The sequence below is a fragment of the Stenella coeruleoalba genome, assembly GCF_951394435.1.
Source record: "Stenella coeruleoalba genome assembly, chromosome: 15".
NCBI classification, from domain to species: domain Eukaryota; kingdom Metazoa; phylum Chordata; class Mammalia; order Artiodactyla; family Delphinidae; genus Stenella; species Stenella coeruleoalba.
The window spans coordinates 14,111,629-14,119,283 of NC_137161.1; the positions used below are offsets into that span (position 1 = coordinate 14,111,629).

The 7,655-nt window shown below is 48.6% G+C and overlaps 1 long non-coding RNA gene across 1 annotated transcript; it reads right to left on the reverse strand.

The window, feature by feature from the left end:
• Positions 1-4,981: 4,981 nt before the first annotated feature.
• On the reverse strand, positions 4,982-7,429 carry LOC307198428. The gene is made up of 3 exons (XR_013831636.1): positions 7,281-7,429; positions 6,856-7,047; positions 4,982-6,730 (listed from the first exon to the last, which is right to left on the reverse strand). It is a non-coding gene; the product is annotated as an uncharacterized lncRNA (long non-coding RNA).
• Between the last annotated feature and the right edge of the window lie 226 nt (positions 7,430-7,655).

Sequence of the window (7,655 nt, forward strand, 5' to 3'; positions counted from 1 at the left end):
CCAGCCAACAGCACAGGGAACCGAGGCATCTCTGCAGACAGACTGGCTGGAGGGCCTGGAACATCACAGATGGCTGGGCTCTGCCCCAGAGCTTAGAGTTCACTGGGGCCCAAGAACTCACCTTGCCAACAGGGGCCCCGGCTGATGCTAAAGCTGCCGTCTTGGGACCTGACTTGGAGCAACACTGGCCTGGAGGATGGATGAATTGAGGCAGGGTCTGTTCCCGAGCACAGGGGAGAGAACCGGGCAGGCTCACACAAGGCCCGGCCCGGATGCCTCGGCCATTTTGCTGGGTCCCTCCTCTGCCGGCACTTTCTTGTTTCTTTACCATGAACAGTACCAACTGCCCTCCAGGGCTGGGAACCACTCCCTCTGGGGCCACTTGGGTTCCTGCTGATTCAAGGGAGTTTGAGACACATAAGGCTGCTAAGAAGGTTTCGTGGAGGACAAGCATCCTTGGTGGCCCAGCAGAGCCTCGTTCCTCCACGGAGGTGCAGCTTCTAGCAGGCCCCTAGCCTGGAATTGTCTCTGGAGCTGGGCCCTTTCGCAGATGGTCGCCATCCTTGGAAGAAGAAGAGAGGTGGGTCATGGGAGACAGGGTCACATACGGTGGTTAAGTTGATCCTTAAGCCTAAAAGATAGAGTTCAAAGAATCCCGATGCTCTCACTTCCTGGTTGTGTGACCTTAGGAAGGTTACTTTATCTCTATGAGCCTCAGTTTCCTCATCTGTAAAGAAGGGCAATAAGAGCTATTTTCTGTGTTAATCATCCTGTTATAATAAGAGCTATTTTCTGTGTTAATCATCCTGTTATAGAGCATCTACTCTGGGGCAGGCAGGGTGCTGGGCACACGGCACTGAGCGAGACAGACAAATATAGCTGCCCTTGAAATCCCACTTTCTAGTGGGAGAGAGGGCAATTTTTAAAAAGAATTAAAGTATAATATTACGATGTAAGGAGGAGAAAAATGCTATGAATGTGGGAAACACTAAAGGACAAACAGCCCATTATCTTCAAGAGAAAAAAACAAGCATACACAAAAAAGAAGGGGGAACCTGTAGATTAAAAGATTTAAGGGGCAGATTAGCCATTCACAATATGTGTACTTTTTTGAATACTCCTTTGAACAAATAAACTGTAAAACTAATTTAGACTATCAGGAATATTTGAACACTGGATTTTTGGTGACACTACGGAATTATTCGTAATGTTTGAAGTCATGTTGATGGTCTCGAGGTGATATTTTTAAAAATTCTCATTTTGGTGATATTTACAAAATGTTTATGGGTGAAATGACATGATGTCTGTGGTTTGCTTCAAGATCACCCAGTGGGGTAGGTGAGGTGGGCCATCAATGAAGGCAGCTGGACCAGGAGTTGGGGCTCAGAGGCGGGTATGTGGGGTCGATCTTACTGTTCTCTCTACTTTGCTTGGGTTTATAAGAAAATGTTTACAGAGAAAGAAAAGTCCTGCTCTGGATAAAGCTGAGATCTGTCCGCTCCCCTGACCATGGTCGTCTCTTGCTGGGCGTCTGCAGCAGCCTTCTGGCTCGTCTCCTCCTGTCTCCACAAAGCTCCAAGGAAAAAACGTAAAGAGCGCGTCACCGCTGTGCGAAGACCCCCAGAGACATCCCCCTGCTCTTAGAATGAAGCCGGGCCTCCCCTCTGCGGCCCCCCGGGGCTCCCCTGGTCTGGCTGCCGCCGGCTCTCTTCTCGCCAACGGGCCTCCAGCCCACTGCCCCTTCCCAGCTCGGTCTCCAAAGGTGCCAGGCGTGTTCCTGGCGGAAGCACTCATCTCACTGCTCCTTCTTCGCCAGCTGACTGCTTGTGGACATCCAGCTCAAGGTCCCATCCTCGGAGACGCCGTCCCCGGACATCGCCCTGGTTGTTCCCCTCCCCCTCCCAAACTGCTCCGGATATGAAGGGACCCTGGGTATCGTCTATCTTCCCAGACCTTGGCCTCCATTCCCCCCACTGTGCACAACACAGCCTGGCACACAGTAGGCGCTTAAAACCCGATGGTTGAGTGGACGCCTACATCCACCCCAACGCCGCCACTCAGTGCCTACAGGTGGTATGGAGAGCTTGTTAGTGGAAAAACCTTCTGATATGACCTTAGGTGAAAATCCAGGCCACAGGATCATGCCTCTGGGGTGATTACACCTGTGTTGGAAAACTAACAAAACAAAACAAAAAACGTAAACAACTTTGCTCGAGAAAAAGACAGAAGAAAGTACTCACTATTGAAATTTTAGCTGCTGCTGGAGGTGGGACTATGGATAGTTTAGATCTCTTTGTTCTTTTTTGTTTTGGCCGCATTTTCTTTAAGGCACGCCTATTTCCTTTATCAGGAAAAAGCTGTTAGTGGAGAGGCAGCAAAGGACCTCTTGCGCCCTCTGCTGCTCATCATTGGATACTGCCGTGCAGCTCGCGGGTTCTGCCCGAAGTGGCGCATTTGGGGGTGCTCCACCGAAGTTCGGAAGCAGGTAGAAGTGGATGAGAAGAGGGATCGTGACAGACTCGGCCATCCCCTGGGAATCTCTCCAAATTCCCTGGTGCCCTCACCGTCTGTGCAAGGTCCCCAGGTCTCCACCCCCCACCTCTCACCCCTCCTTCAACCTGAATGAGCCCCTTCCTCCAATCTCCTCCACCTTCCATCCCCTGATGAGTCCAATGGCGGGAGGCACAGGAGGGTAGCAGGATCAGGCTTTCTGGGCTGAAATCTTGACGTGACCCGTCGTTCCTGTGTGTCACTGGACATATTAATTAACCGCTCTGGACCTCAGTCTCACCCATACAATGGGACAGTGATAAGTCAGGGTTTCTTGGCCTCAGCACTATTGACATTCTGGGCCAGATAATTCTCTCTTGCGGGCGCTGTCCTGTGCGCTGGAGGAAGTTTAGCAACATCCCTGGCCTCTACTCACTAGATGCCAGCGGCACCCCACCCCCTAGTCACAGCAACCCAAAGGGGTTCCAGCTAGTAACAAATGTCTCCTGGGGCCACAGTTTCCCCTGGTTGAGAACCACTGCACTCTTGGTTTCTATTATTACACCCAACACCTTGCTACAGTTCTCTGCTGGTAGAAGGGGCTCAGAAAATACCAACATGAGTTACTAAAGAATAATTTGGGGATTATCTGCTCTAATAAGAAAAAGAGGGAAGAAAGCATCTAAGACTCTCTCCTCCCTGCCCGTATCCCCACCCACCCCAGCTGGCTGCTGCATGCATGCAAGGTGAGCTCACATTCCTGGTCCCCCAGAGATGTCCCCTGCCCCTGCCTGAGCCGGCCCCAGGCTGCAGAGGTGGGCTGGGCCTCCCAGACCCACTTCGCGCCGGGCCTGTTGTGCTTGGCGCCATCCGCGGGCCTCCACAGCAAGGAGAACGTATTCAATTAACCTAGAAAAACAATAGCAGAAAGGGTCAGAGTTATTGTGAAAAAGGAAAAGTGGTGAAAAGATTCTGGCGAACAGGTCCCCGGTGGGCGTGGGTGGATAAGAGAGGCCAAACAGCTTGACTAAACTGGGAGAGCCCTCAGAGGTGCGGGGGCATTGGTGTCCCCCTCCAGGGGACAGGGACAGCTAGGAAAACAAAGACTTGCTCCATTTCCTGGCCTGTGGGCCTCCCATCTTCGAGTGTGGAGGCAAGAAAAATACAGTGGGATCCAAGTCTCCCTGGGTTCCTCCCAGGCTGGAGCAGAGAAAGCCAGGAGATGGGCTCAGAGAGTGCTCGCAGGGTTGGGGGTCCCGCTAGGGGTCGGGGGAGTGGGATTCTTACCTCCGCAGCTCCTGGGGCGAGATCTTTCTATTCTCAAAGCCTGGAACCAGAGATTCGAATAGAGGAGCGTTCTCACTGGAGCAGCCTCCTGCTGTGGGTGGAGGGGTGCAGGGACCCTGGCCCCGGGGAGGGTGGCCTCGGATGTTAACAATTAACAATGACTCTCAGGTCCTGAGTGCAGATTAAAGGGCCCGGCGCTGTGCCAAGTGCTTTACAAAATGATCCCATTCAATCCTCAAAACCCCTTGGTGTGATTGCCTCTAGTCGACCATTTATTCATTCGGCAAATATTGGTTGAGCACCTACTGTGTGCTGGGTTCTATGCTTGGAAGTAGAGATACAATAGTGAGAAGAAAACAGATGTAGGGATGCAGAGCACCTGTTTTGTCTCCCACACTGCTGGTGGGAATGCAAAATTGTGCAGCCACTCTGGGAAAAGTCTGATAGTCTCTTATAGCTAAACATACTCTTACCATACAGCCCAGCAATCCCACTCCTGGGAGTTTCACCTGAGAAATGAAAACCTATGTTCTTGCAAAAACCTGTACATGAACATTTGGAACAGCTTATTCATAATCACCCAAAACTGGAAACAACCCAAATGTCCCTCACCTGGGGAATGGATAAATAAACTGGCATATCCTGACCTTTGGCCAGTCTGCAGCCTTCTGCTCTAGACTAAGAAATAGCTGAGACCGAAAGCAACTCACAGTAGGGTGCTCTGAGCTTGTTGGAAATGCAGTTCTTGGGCTCCGCCAAGGAAGCATCTGGCACGTGCCTCAGTCGCTTCACATAAGGCTTGTATCTTCACATGTACTTTTGGCTGCAAGTAACCTATCATCTAGAAGAGGTGTGAACTGTATTTTATAGAAAGTGTGTCACATAACAAGTAGTCCTGGATTAGATGGTCCCAAGTTCAGTTAATTCAGCCTCAGTTTTGTCAGACAGGAGGATGGGGGCCCCTGCACTCCCCCTGGGCTTTTCCTTGTGGTCACAAGATGGCGGCCACAAATCCAGACATTCTATGTTCAAACGTAGGACAGATGAAGAGAAGGTTCTCAAGGGTCTCTCTCTTATCACACAGGAAAAACCTCTCCCAGAAGCCTCTGTGAGACGTGCACTTACATTTCATTGGCCAGAACCAGGGCATCTTCCCACCTATAAACCAATGGCTGGCAAAAGGGAATGATTTAGATCAATAACAATTGTCCCCCTGGGACTGGGGATAGAGCATCTCTCCCTTCAGCACACTGCCATCTGCTCTGTGCTGGAACAAAGTGGACGTTCGCTCAGCCAGGAAGAAGGGAGAACGACAGTCTGTCTGCTGCAGGTCCCAGCATCAGCGTTTATATGTGATCTTCATATAACGTTATACCCAAGTCACAGAGAAGTACTGCCAGAACTGATCCCAGAAGCGATCATAGAAAATCATCAAACTTGGGTCCCACTATCAGACCACGTGAATTACTGTTTTAAAATAAATCCCATCCTCTCTGTCTCTTCCCACTCCTGTTAGGTTGCTGTGTGTGTGCACACACGTTAGAGGCTTGAGTTTTAAAATCTAACCTTGTAACTTCAATTTTGGTAACTCCATTTCGGACTTTTTTCCTTTTCTTTCTCTTTTTTCTTTCTAATTTTTCACTATAGAGAGAACTAGTTCAGGCTTCTTTTGATCTCTGAGAGTCCCTGCTTGATCCTCTCAACAGCCCTGCAAGGGATTTACTGTCCCCATTGCACAGATGAGAACACTGAGGTCCAGGGGTAGGAAGAGCTCCCGTGTGCAGCTCCAGCTTCGCCTGCTCTCCTCCCCACCACCTACGGAGAATGGACTCTCACCCTGATTTCCATCAGGAAAGCGCTCAGGAAATGAGCCCTTATATTCCATTGACAAGGCTGGTAGACTGGACCAAGATGGAGTCAAGAATCGCCCTTGTCACTTATAGGAGACCCCCAAGATGTTTTCCCACACCACGCCTGGTGGTCCACTGGTTAAAGGGGGCGTGGGTTCAATTCCTGGTCAGGGAGCTATGATCCCACGTGCTGCGCGGTGTGGCCAAAAAATAAAATAAAATAAAATTCAGAAAAAAATAAAATAAAATGGAAAAGCCAAGGGTGTGTGCATATGTGTATGTGTACACATATATTTTTAAAAAAAGTTACAGCCTCCAAGGACTGTGGCTACAAAAACACTTCTTTAGTAGATGTCTGGCGCACCCTCGTGTGTCTCTATGGTGTAATAACATTGCAGGGTTTTCAAACAGTACATCTTTAAAAATAGTAACAACAATAATAATGGCTGATGTGCCGAGCAATGTATTAAGAAATTTAAACCCACCATCTCAGTTTTGACATAAAGTTCTTCGTTGGAATAAGTTTTCTTGGAGTAAGTTTTATATGACTATGGTAAAAGGAAAAACTTCACACAATACACAAATGTAGACAGTGAAAAGTTATCTGCCTCTCACCCCCATCCTCCATGATGTGAAAAGTGCCCCCTAATGTCGGGCAGGGCACAACCTGCCCAGACTTGCACTGTGGCCCTGATATGGGTCTCTGTGCAAATGTATCTGTGGGATGAATTCTTAGACATAGAATTGCATGTGTATGCAGCTCTTTCCAGAGGCAATTTGCACCATTTTGAATCAGCACTGGCACGAGGTGCAGTGACAGACATTTTTCCTATCATTTCCTGCACTTGATAAACTATTACTGAGCACCTACTGGAGGCAAGGCATTGTGTTAAGTCCCATGAAAGATTCCAGGATGACTTGGACTCACTGAGTGACACGGGCATAATCTGAAGGCTATCCAAGCAGCAGAGAGGCTGCTGCCTACCCTGCCTTGCTGGCCTTGGTCAACTGCCCGGGGATTTCAAAGCCTGTGCCCTCCGGATCCAGAAGCTCATTTCTGAAATGTGATCCAATAAGCAGCCTCACAGAGCAGCCGGTGAAACCTGATGGGAAAGCACATGGGGTCAAGACCCAGCTCTGACATTCCAGTGTGTGACATCAGGCAAGTTTCATGTCCTTACTGACATTTGAATTTTCTTACCAAAAAAATATGGATAATAATACTTACCTTGGGTGAGGGAGGTGTCAGGGAAACCGAAGTCCTTCAGAAATATTTGTTGAATGAATGGACTGATGAGAATCTTGATGTGAGTTTTGCTAAGGAGACATTTAAGATGAGGTATGTCTCAGATTAAATGCTTAATCATTTCTCCTCCTGGAAGACAATTCCTCCTCTTTCTGTATCGGTCACGTCTCTTGACTGCAAGGGAAAGAAAAAATAACGTGAACCGGCTTAAAAGAACAAAAAGAAATTTACCAACTCACATATCTAAAAAGTTCATGGATGGGTCTGACTTCGGACATGAGATGCTCAAAAGATGTCATTAGGAATCTATTTCTCTCATCCTCACTATGCCAAATTCTGTCTTGGCCTCATCCTCAACCAGGCTCTCCTTGCTGGTAGCATGAAGGCAGAAACAGCTCTAGGCTTACCTCCTATTCCCTCAGAAATCCAGTTTAAAAAGAAAAGAAAAAAGTCTCTCTTACAGGATTTAAAAATTATTCCCAGTTTGCAGTATTGTTGGCTCTGATTGGCTTAAGCTTTGGTCACGTCCCCATTTTTCAACCAATCACTGTAGCCAGGAAGGTAGGGGATGGCATGCTCTCATTGGCCAGGCAGGAGATGGGATGGTCCCCAAGGAGATCATCCTCAGGAGCCATCTATTGAGGGTGAGTAGAAGTGGACAGTGTCCAAACAACAGATGTCTGCTTCTGCTGCTGTATCCTTCACAAAAAATCTACTGGACTCTCTGCCTTCTTTGAGTGATACCGTCAAAAAGGGACAAGAGAATTAAAAGAAAATGTAGT